We start from the raw sequence: 12428 nt of genomic DNA, 5'->3' as shown, positions 1-12428 counted from the left end.
GTTGTGGTAATGAGTGAATGTAATGGGTGTAGTGGGTGGATGTTTGGTAATGAGTGGATGTAATGGGTGTAGTGGGTGAATGGTTGGTAATGAGTGGATGTAATGGGTGTAGTGGGTGGATGTTTGGTAATGAGTGGATGTAATGGGTGTAGTGGGTTGTGGTAATGAGTGGATGTAATGGGTGTAGTGGGTTGTGGTAATGAGTGGATGTAATGGGTGTAGTGGATGGATGTTTGGAGAATGGATGTGTTGGGTGAAATGAGCGGATGTAGTTGTAGGTGAATGTGTTGGGTGAAATACATCCACTCATTTCACCCAACACATTCACCTACCACTACATCCGCTCATTTCACCCAACACATCCATTCTCCAAACATCCATCCACTACACCCATTACATCCACTCATTACCACAACCCACTACACCCATTACATCCACTCATTACCAAACATCCACCCACTACACCCATTACATCCACTCATTACCAAACACTACTCATTACCAACCACTCACCCACTACACCCATTACATCCACTCATTACCAAACATCCACCCACTACACCCATTACATCCACTCATTACCACAACACTCACCCATTACATCCACTCATTACAACTCCATACACTCCTCTCCCTAGCCTATAAATACATCCACCCTTCACCATAATTTGGGGGGGGGGGGGGCATCATCCAAATACACTACATTTCACATCTCACAACTTCATTCACAAACACAATTTCCTTGCCGTGACCTCCATCCATTCATCTAGCCATACTACATCTCACCAATCCATACATTTTCATCTCTTAGCCGTGCAAATCCATTCCATCTATATATCCATACACATCCTAGACACTTGTGCTACAACAAGGTGGTGAAAACAAAGGTCCTTGACGTTTCAAGCTTGGAACTTTGGAGCGTTTTAGGTGTACTCCGTTCTTGCTTTCAATGTCTACTTTGTTATTTTCTAATTTTGTTGCAATTATGAGTGGCTAAACCCCTATTTAGTTAGGGGGAAGTTTGAAGCCATGAACATGCTTGAGATTTGAATTGATTTCTTCCAATTGTGATTTGATAAGTTGTGATTGCAATCCAATTATCTATTTTATTCATAACTGATTCTTGTATGTTTATTAAGGATGCATACTTAGTTTTCATGCATGAATTAGATGCTAGAATATAAATGAGTTTCACCTAATCGTTACAAGTTTATATTCATGAGTAGTGAAGGTTGTCTATCACAATCGCATTAATTGAATTCTTGGCAATTGTATCATGCATTCGTAGTTATAATTGCCTCGTCAACACTTATGATTTTCATTGAACGTAATGATCTCTGATTGTATCTCTATTATGCATTCATATAGGGGACTTTTAGAGAATGATTTGGGTTGTCGCATGCATTCATCCAATTCAATGAGTAAAGGAAAATATGAGGGTTAATTTGTGCATCACGGTTAATTTGGGGTGTTGAGTATCATAGTTTATTGAAAAGCAATTGGAAATCGATTCATGTACAAGTGTGTCATGTGTGAAGAACGGACCTCTAACTAATCCATCCATCATTTTATTTCTCAAATTCATTTTATAATCTGCCTAGTTTTATAACTTGCTTGTTTATTTCAAATTCATCCAAATCAAAACCCCCATTTTACTTTCTTGTTTCAAAGTGTTAAATTTCGGTTTTGTTTGTGTTTTAGAGTGTTTTGATTTAAGTCAAAACACTAAATTCGTCCAAAGTTGTGTTAGAGTCAAATATGCCCAGTTTGTGTTTTTAGGCAGTTTTGAGTGTTTTTAAGTTGTTTTGAGTCTTTAGAATCTGTTTTGAGTCCCTTGAGTCTATTCAAATGTTTTTAACTTTGTTTTTATGTTTTTGAGTAAGTTTAGAGGTTTTAGCAAGCCCTCCTAATCCCCAGTTTAGAACGATCCCTACTTGCATTTATACTACAATTTGACAACAAGAGGGTTTAATTTGAGTGCTTAACTTTCATCGCATCATGAATCCTCCATCTCTAACACATAGAAATCTGCTGGGAATATCAAGTTATCCACCTGCACCAAGACATCTTCCAAAACACCTTTCGGATATGCATTAGAACGATCGGCTAATTGAATTATAACACCATCATTTTTAAGCTTGCCTAAGTTCATAAATGCATAAATTGAATAAGGCATGACATTAATTGAAGCTCCTAAGTCTAACATAGCATGTTCAAACTTAGTATTGCCAATAACACAAGGAATTGTAAAACTACCCGGATCTTTGCATTTAGGGGGTAATTTCCTTTGCAAAACAGCGGAGACATTCTCACTTACTTGGACAACCTCTTTGTCCGAAATTCTTCTCCTTGTGGTACAAAGTTCTTTCAAAAACTTAGCATACCTTGTAACTTGCTTAATTGCATCAAGAAGAGGTATATTGACTTGCACTTTCCGACACGTCTCCAGAATGTCTTTCTCATTCTCTTCCTTCTTTGATTGCCTAAACCTGTTAGGAAATGGTGCATTTAGTAGAACTAGAAAAGCTTGAATTAGGACTTACCTTGGCCGAATTGGATGGTTTGGGGTTGGATGATGGATGCGGCAAAGGTTGCTCCACCCTTGCCGTGGGTGTGGCTGTGTTTCCTACTCAAACAACAACTTTTCATCCTCTTTTTGACTTGATTTAGATGCTAGGGGGTCGATTCCAACTTGCTTGCCACTCCTTAATATGATTGCTTTGGCAGTTTCGAATCCTCCCTTCGGATTTGTAATGGTTAAACTAGGAAGTTTACCTTGGTCTCGAAATTGTCCTACAAACTCCGCAATCTGCCCAATTTGCTTCTCCAAGTGATCCACCATTTTGTCTTGGTTTTGCATTGCTTTGGTTTGATTCTCTTGCCCCTAAGACAAATTGGTGAGTAACTTAAGAAGTGTATCATTATCCAAAGATGTACCTAAACTTGTTTGGGCAGGTTGTGTTTGGAATTGATTTGGTACGAATGGCTTTTGAAACACCCCAGGTGGTGTTTGCCGAAATCCCCCTTGTTAGGCATGTTGTTGTGGCTCTCTCCATTTGAAATTTGGAAGATCTCTCCAACCCGGATTGTAAGTGTTGGAGTATGGATCGTTGCGTGGCTGATTTTGGCTCCCAAAACCCACGGCATTGGCAGATTCTCACCCTCCATTCTCAATCAATTGAGGGCATTGGTCATTGAGATGTCATTGCATAGAACACACACCACAAACACTTGGTCCTTGTAGCTTCATCCCTTCGGCCATCTAAGACACAATGGAAGTGAGGTTAGTTAATTGTGATTGAATGTCGGACATAGAACTTACCTCATTAACTTGCTGCCGTGGAAGGTCTCTTTGTCCAAGGCATTCGTATTGTTATGCATTCAATGCTCGATTGGCAATTAGGGTCTTTGCAGCAATTGGTGTTTTGTCAACCAATGCATCTCCCGCTGAAGCATCAAGCATTTATCGCTCAATTAGGAAGAGTCCCTCGTAGAAATATTGAAGTAGAAGTTCTTCTTTCATTTGATGTTGAGGACACGAGGCGACAAGAGCCTTAAAACGCTTATAGTATGAGGGAAATGACTCTCCTTGGCTTTGTTGAATCCCACAAATCTTCTTCCTCAAGAGAATAACTCTCAAAGTGGGGAAGAACTTCTCTAAAAACGCCATCTTCATGCTTTCCCAAGACGTGACCGTTCCGGGTGCCAATTCATATAGCCAATCCTTAGCCTTTTCCAAAAGAGAGAATGGAAAGCCTTTCATCTTTAAAAATGTTCCCATCGACATTAATGGGGTGTCATGCTCGAACAAACCACCTCGAACTCCTTAAGATGCTTATTTGGATCTTCCATGGACAGCCCATGGTATTTAGGAATGTGATGCAACAAGCTTGACTTCAATTCAAACTCATCGGTCTTGCCTTGGGCAGCCACGGGATATTGAATGCAAAGGGGTGTGGCATTGGCTAAACCCGAGGCTGAGAGCTCCTTTATTGTACGGTTGTCCACTGCCATGACTTCTTCTTCTTCTTCTTCAAATTCAGATTCGGCCTCTGACCTTGAACTAGGTTCACTAGGTTCTGGATGCCTCATCTTTCTTCTTCTCAAATCTCGTTCAAAATCATCATTAAAGTCCAAGATATGTTCACGAACCGGTTAAGAACTTTGAGTCATAAACTAGTACCTAAACAAAGAAAACAAAACAAAATCAGAAAACTAGTAAAACACACGGCAAACACAAGGGATTAGCAAGTTTGCTAATCCCCGGCAATGGCGCCAAAATTTGATGTGAAAATTAAGTTGACACACAAATTAAACCCTATTGATGACAATTGTAGTATTAAGCAAGTATGGATCGTTCTAGACCGGGGATTAACTAGGGATGCTAATCAACACAAATAAGACTCAAAAACACTAAACTAGACTCTATAGACTCAAAACTAACTCAAAACAACAAGAAACGATAAAAAAGACTCAATTCCAGACCTAACAAGTAATTTGGACGAAAATAGAACTTAAAGGACTCAAACAACTAAAAGAAAATAGGTTTTGACTCTAAAAACAAGACTTTAAACAAAGGGGTTTTATTTTGACGAAATTGAAATTTAAAAAAGATGCTTTGAAAACAAAATTAAGAAAAACGAATTTGAATGAAAAAGAATGATGAAAGGATAGTTAGAGGGTTCCTTCTCCACACATGACATATGCATACGAATTGATTTCCAGTTATTATTTTGATAAACCATGAATGACAATGCCCCAAATTAATTGTATGGAACTAATTAATTCTCAGATTTCCTTAGATTCATTGAATTGAATGGAAAACGCATCACAACCAAATCATTCTTTATCAAGTTCCCTTACTATGGAATAAGCATGATAGAAACACTTAACAAAGATCATTAAGTTCAATGGAAACCATAAGCATTGACGAGGCATTCATAACTATGAAAAGCATGTTACTCTTGCCTAGAATTTACTTAACACAATCGTGACTAACGACTTTTACTACTCATGAATTTAAGTTCATTACGATTAGGTGAAATTTCCTTATACTCTAGCATCAAATTCATGCATGCAAACTAAGTATGCATCCCTAATTAACACACAAGAAAAAGTTCTTAATAAAACATATAAGTAAACCACATCCACGATTCATGAAACAATAACTGGATGAAATCAATTCATATAAAACATATAATCATGGCTTCGAATTCACCTCTAATTATAAAGAAATTAGTTCCTCATGTTCGCAAATAAACAAAGATAACTTAAATTAAACATTGAAAGTAAAAGATGGAAAACACCTAGAAACACTCCAACACTCCCAAAGGCTTGGGCATAGGCTCGGCACTAGGTAGCTCATTCTCCTTCCTTGCAATACTCACGGCACAATGAAGGGTGAATGTGTTTGAGGGATGTATGAATGTAGAATTATATGGTAGAGGGTGGTGAATGATTTATGCGGCAAGGGTTGGTATTTATGGGCTGGAATACATATCAAAATCCCTAAGGATTTGGATAGGTTTCTGAAATTAAAGTAGAACAAGGATTATGTAACCAAAACCCAAGTGGAATGGGTTAAATCAATCAAAAAACCAAAGGGGATTAGGTTAGAAAGGTGCGGCACTAATTCCTGCAAGAGGAGGGATACATTTGGCCTAAATCAAGAGGGAAAAGGATTGAGATTTTAGGTTCTAGAGCTTCTAGAAGAGGGGGAGGCACAAGATTTTTAAGTGCTTCTAGAAAAGATGTTTTAGCACCAATTTAGGGGTTCTAGAATCTGAAATATATAGTTTAAATACATAATTATCCCTTAGAAATAGCTGGAATCAAGGCACAAATTGATTTGGATAAGATAGGATAAGATAAGGTTAGGTTAGGCAAGGATAAGATAAGATAAGATTGGATAAGGTTTTGGATAATGTTCCTTCTTTTGAGCTGATTTCTTATCTTCCTTGACTTGGATTTATTTCTTCACTCTTTTCAGCTCATTCCTAGCCTCTTGAACTTCAAATTCGTCCATCCATCTTGCTCCATTCATAAGCTATCCATTTGGTGCCCAAAACTGCCTCAAAATGCTCCAAATTGCACTTTCTTGCTAACTTTGTCATATGGACCTACAAACACACGAAAATAGCTTAAAACACTATAATAAACACAAACAAACTATGAAAATGCAAGAAAACAAGCTAACTAAGTCGCATAAATATGCTCTTATCAGTTGACTATTACCATCGTGAAGATCCAAGTTGGCTTCGTCCGGGCTGGTCTTTATGACTTGGTCATGTATAGAAAAGGTTTCCTTGGGCACAGGCAGGTGTTGTTGCTTGACCGAAGTGTTGTAACATGACCATGCACTAAGCTGATCTCCTCTGATGTAACCATTGCCATAGGGGGTTGGAAATTTCATCAACAACATATGTGTGGATACCATGGCCTTGAGATCATTGATGCCTGTGCGTCCAAAGATGACATTGTATGCCGTTGGACAATCAACTACCAGGAAGTTAGTGGTAATAGTAGTTGTGTAAGGGCCTATACCAATGGTGAAAGGTAAGTGTATGCTCCCTATAGGTTGCACGATATCACCGGAGAAGTTTATCAGAGGAGAAATCGAGTGATCGAGCAAGTGTTCAGCTATATTAAGTGCCCTGAAAGCTTCACCAAACATGATATTGACTGAAGCCCCCGTGTCAACTAGGATTCGTCTTACTTCAAAGTTGGCTATGTGAGCCTCCACGATCAGTGGGTTGTAGATGATACCTCTTTCTTCCTCAGGGTAGAAACATATTAGATCCCAGTTAGGCTTTTGATACTTGCCTCCCTTGATGTCTTCCACGTGAAACACTTGGTGGCCAGGCCTTAAAGCTCGTTTGCTGTTTTTCATGGCCCTATTGGAAGATTCAAATATGGGTGTGTCGCCGCTTATGGAATATATCACATTAACTTGGCATTGGTTATGGTTATCCCTTGAAGGGTGAAGGAGGAATCGATCAATTTTTCCTTCACATGTCAAAGCTTCAATATGATCACGAAGGGTGATACACTTTTCGCCGTCATGGCTGTTATGTTCGTGGTAATAGCAAAACGTGCCCGTGTTCTTCGTGGGCTTGTAACCCAACTGCCTTGGCATTGGCTTCGGTATCAGGTGTGCTATGCTGGGGTAAATGGCCACGCATGTGGCGTTCAAAGGCGTGTATGTCTCATACCTCGGGGTAGGGCCTGTCCTGACACGTGCTTAGCCCACTATGTTGACTGCTTGAGGGCGGGCATTATCGTGGCGATACCCTTGGTTGTCGCGATAGTGTCCCTTACTCCTTTTACTAAAATGGGTTTGCTGAGGATGGAAATCTTTCCTTTAGCCCTGAGATTGATATGTCTGTTGACTTGGTGAAGTATTAAGTAAGGCAGGAGGAAGCATCGCTGCCGTTTGGAAGGTTAAGGTCTTCTCATTTTGTTGGATCTGGCTTCCACTCCCTACTTGTTGATAATGGGTGGCTGTGGGGGTTTTCCCTTGATATGTCCTTGCCTCAGCGGAGGCATGGTTGTAAGCTTGTGCCATCACCTCAGAGTAAGTCTTTCAAGTGTTGGCATTGATTATGTACTTAAAGAAACAATCACATAGGCCTACTGTGAAGGCTTTGAGGGTAGTCTTGTCATCTGCCTCGGCACAATGGGAATACTCATGGCTGAAGCAGCCAACATACATACGTAATGACTCGTTTGGCTTCTGGCGAATAGTGTACAAGTCATCCGCAGAGTGCAAGCGATCGGTCTGGAAAATGTGTTAAGAAACAAATGATAGGAGCATTTTCATAGTTAGTTTGTGTTTATTATAGTGTTTTAAGCTATTTTCATATGTTTGTAGGTCCATATGACAAAGTTGGCAAGAAAGTGCAATTTGGAGCTTTTTAAGGCAGTTTTGGGCATCAAATGGATAGCTTATGAATAGAGCAAGATGGATGGACGAATTTGAAGTTCAAGAGGCTAGGAATGAGCTAAAAAAAGTGAAGAAATAAATCCAAGACAAAGAAGATAAGGAATTAGCTCAAAAGAAGGAACATTATCCAAAACCTTATCCAACCTTATCTTATCTTATCCTTGCCTAATATAGCCTTATCTTATCCTATCTTATCCAAATTAGTTTGTGCCTTAATTCCAGCTATTTCTAAGTGATAATTATGCATTGAAAACATATATTTCAGATTCTAGAACCCTTATCCCTTAAGTGCCGCATATATGCCCTTACCTAGGTGAATTAGGACTTGTAATCCTTCTCTAAAACCATGCCGTGTATCCTTGTTCATTTAGGATCAGAAATAAGTGCTGGAACATCCTTTTTAGAAGCCTTATCCTTTCTCTTAAACCTGCCGCACCTTTGATATCCTTCTTTCCTTTGGTTTCTGATTGATTTAACCTATTCCACTTGGGTTTTGGTTACATAATCCTTGTCCCACTTTAATTTCAGAAACCTATCCAAATCCTTAGGGATTGTGACATGTATTTCAGCCTATAAATACACATCCTTGCCGCACAAATCATTCACCACCCTCTACCATATTTTTCTACACTCATGCATCCCTCAAACACATTCACCCCTCATTGTGCCGTGAGTATTGCAAGGAGAAAGAAGAGGAGCCTTTGTGCCGTGCCTATGCCCAAGTCTTTGGGAGTGCTGGAGCTTTCTTAGGTGTTTTCCATCTTTTACTTTCAATGTTTAATTTAAGTTATCTTTGTTTAATTGCAAACATGAGGAACTAATTTCTTTATAGTTAGAGGTGAATTCGAAGCCATGATCATATGTTTTATATGAATTGATTTCCACCAATTATTGTTTCATGAATCGTGAATGTGGTTTGCTTATCTGTTTTATTAAGAACTTGTTCTTGTATGTTGATTAAGGTGGCCAACTTAGTTTGCATGCATGAATTTGATGCTAGAGTATAAGGAAATTTCACCTAATCATTATGAATTTATATTCATGAGTAGTAAAAGTCGCTAGTCAAGATTGTGTTAAGTAAATCCTAGGCAAGAGTAACATGCTTTTCATAGTTAGGAATGCCTCGTCAATGCTTATGGTTTCCATTGAACTTAATGATCTTTGTTAAGTGTTTCTATTATGCGTATTCCATAGTTAGGGAACTTGATAAAGAATAATTTGGTTGTGATGCGTTTTCCATTCAATTCAATGAATTTAGGGAAATCTGAGAATTAAATAATTTAATACAATTAATTTAAGGTATTGTCATTCATGGTTTGTCGAAAGAATAATTGGAAATCGATTCGTATGCATATGTCATGTGTGGAGAAGGAACCCTCTAAGTAGCCTTTCACCATTCTATTTCATCAATTTCGTGTCTTCTTAAGTTTGTTTTACAAGTTTCTGTTTTTAAGTTTTAATTTCGTCAAAACAAAATCCCTTTTTCTTAAGTCTTATTTTTTGAGTCAAAACATGTTTTCTTTTAATCTTTTAAGTCAAGTTGAGTCTTATTTTCGTCCAAATCACTTGTTAGGTCTAGAATTGAGTCTTTTTGGTTGTTTCTTGCTGTTTTTAGTGTTTTAAGTCAGTTTTGAGTCTATGGAGTCTAGTTTAGTGTTTTTGAGTCTTATTTATGTTGATTAGCATCCCTAGTTAATCCTTGGTCTAGAACGATCCCTACTTGCTTAATACTACAATTGTCATCAATAGAGTTTAATTTGTGTGTCAAGTTAATTTTCACATCAACAAACAGTTTCCTCAATTCCTCAAATGAGTCTACCGTCTCAGGTGGAAGACGACAATACCAGTTTAGAGCTCCACCAGAAAGGGTGGAGGGGAAAAGAAGACATCGTTCTTCGTCGATGTGCATCTGGTATGCCATGGTGGACTCAAAGAGGTTAAGGTGTTCAATCGGGTCCTCCTTTCCAGTATAGAGTTGCAAGCTAAGCTTCTGCTTTGTCTTTGCTTGGAGGGGTGTCGAGGATCCTCCTTGTAAAAGGGCCAAGCTTAGGTTGGTTCCAATCAGGTATCTCAGCTTGTCATTCGGCCTTCAACTTGTTTACTTCCTTAACGAGTTGTAGAACAAGAGGGTCCTGAGTGGAGTTATGTATCATTGGAGTTTTCTTTCCTAAATCTCCATCTCCTCTTGGAAGTAGGAAGGTATGATCAAGAGCATGTGATTTTTCCCTGGAGTCACCGTACTGACTTCCAAGGTATGTCTGTCGGAACATCTCTGAGTCCCCTATACCTTTGTGTTTCTCTAGGACTTGTTGCCCCTTCCCCAAATTGGTAGCCGGCCTGGGACATGGGAGGGGACCGAGTCTTTCAAAGACCCTTGGGTTATTGATCTTCGAGCTTACATGGATAGGATTGTCTCGATGTTGCTTTAGGAAGTCTCGACAGTCGCGAAAGATGGCTTTCGATCATTCCACTCCTTCTGTAAGGAGGTGTCCTCCTCCACTTCTCCTACTTCGGGTCGAAGCAACTGGGTTAAGAGAAATCTCATGTTGGTTGCCATTTCAATGAGTAGCTCGCTCCTCAACAAGAATACCCATGTAGAGGGCAAATGACCCTCCGTGTTGGGGGGCACCCAGTTGATGGTTGACTTCCACAGAGGTGATAAGCTCGTATGTTTTAGTATATCTAGCCTCGTTGAGCATCTCGGAGACCTTCTCATACTGCTCTTGGAGGATCTCATTCTTCATCGCTATCTTGTTGTTCTGAGCCTCCAGCTCATCGACTTTAGCCTGAAGAGCAAACTTTTTTTGTTCCTTCTTTCGTTGCTTCACACCAGGTAAGAGGGGTGTTATTCTGTGTGCTGTGGCTTCCTTCGCTCCCCATGTTGGAAAGGGATGCTGATAAGCTCATATTTATATATATTTTACATAAAATTCACTTGTTTTTTCTTAGTTAGTTCCTTATATTTTTTAGCTATTTACTATGTTTTTGTGTTTTGTGTGATTTATCAAGCAAAGAAAAGAAAAGTAGCACAAGTGAGATATTAAGTAACAAATTCGTCAAAACTGCCTGTGCAGATTAGCTGACTTTGGAAGCATGTTACAAACAGCTTAAAATGAATGAGAGAATGAGCCTTATATGCTTGGAAAGCTACGGATGTCTATTTTCTAGAGCAATTTACAGATTGTTAATATCATTTTTCTAGAAGAAGTTATGGGCATTGTAACACTGAAAGGTTTAGAAAAGGGCTAAGCAGATTTGGCTAATAAAATGAGAAAGTAAAGGCACTTGTTTTGTGTTTTGCTTTGTCATCAACACTCAGTAGCAAATGGGGTTATGATTGCACTCATTTGGCTTTGGAGTAAGTGGAAATGCACATGCAAAAGAGGAACATGGACAGCTACACACATGCAAACTGCACAGGTTGGAGGGCATACACACACTCTACATGGACAACACACACACAACAAGAAAGGCATGCATGGAGGGCTTGGCATGGGCAGAAAATGGGTGGATTGTTGGCTGAAATAATGAAGAACATGTGTGTGCAAATGCAAAGGAAAAACACACACACATGGACAAAGGAAACACACACAAATGGGCAAAGGAAACACACACACATGGGCAGAAAATGGGTTGATTTGTGGCTGAAATGATGAAGAACATATGTGTAAATGTAAAGAAGAAACATGGCAGAAAATGTGTTTGTTTTGTGGCTAAAATGATGGAGGTCATGTGTGTGCAAATGTAAAGGGAAACATGGACATCACACACCCATACAAACTGCACATGCAAGGAATTGAAGTGGTCCCCTCCTTAGCCTATAAATACATCCACCATTCCCCTTCCTAAGGACAATTTTTGATCCATCAAAAGAGCTTCATTCACAAACACAAGTCCCTTGCCTTGAGCTCCATTCCATTTCATCCATACATTCACACACATCTCCATACATTTCCATTTTCCATGCCATGCAAATCCATTCCATCCATATATCCATACACATCCTAGACACTTGTGCTACAACAAGGTGGTGAAAATAAAGGTCCTTGGCGTTTCAAGCTTGGAACTTTGGAGCGTTTTAGGTGTACTTCGTTCTTGCTTTCAATGTCTACTTTGTTATTTTCTAATTTTGTTGCAATTATGAGTGGCTAAACCCCTATTTAGTTAGGGGGAAGTTTGAAGCCATGAACATGCTTGAGATTTGAATTGATTTCTTCCAATTGTGATTTGATAAGTTGTGATTGCAATTCAATTATCTATTTTATTCATGCCTGATTCTTGTATGTTTATTAAGGATGCATACTTAGTTTTCATGCATGAATTAGATGCTAGAATATAAATGAGTTTCACCTAATCGTTACAAGTTTATATCCATGAGTAGTGAAGGTTGTTTATCACAATCGCGTTAATTGAATTCTTGGCAATTGTATCATGCATTCATAGTTATAATTGCGTTGTCAACACTTATGATTTTCATTGAACGTAA

The 12428-nt window shown here is 38.9% G+C and overlaps 1 long non-coding RNA gene across 1 annotated transcript; it reads left to right on the top strand.

Moving 5' to 3' along the window:
- The first annotated feature begins 631 nt into the window (after positions 1-631).
- On the top strand, positions 632-12210 carry LOC126608439 (uncharacterized). The gene is made up of 2 exons (XR_007617872.1): positions 632-887; positions 11985-12210. It is a non-coding gene; the product is annotated as an uncharacterized LOC126608439 (long non-coding RNA).
- Positions 12211-12428: the final 218 nt, after the last annotated feature.

This window comes from Malus sylvestris, chromosome 16, assembly GCF_916048215.2.
Source record: "Malus sylvestris chromosome 16, drMalSylv7.2, whole genome shotgun sequence".
NCBI lineage: Eukaryota > Viridiplantae > Streptophyta > Magnoliopsida > Rosales > Rosaceae > Malus > Malus sylvestris.
Note: the sequence above shows the minus strand (reverse complement) of the source record. Positions and strands in the feature narration are given on the sequence as shown.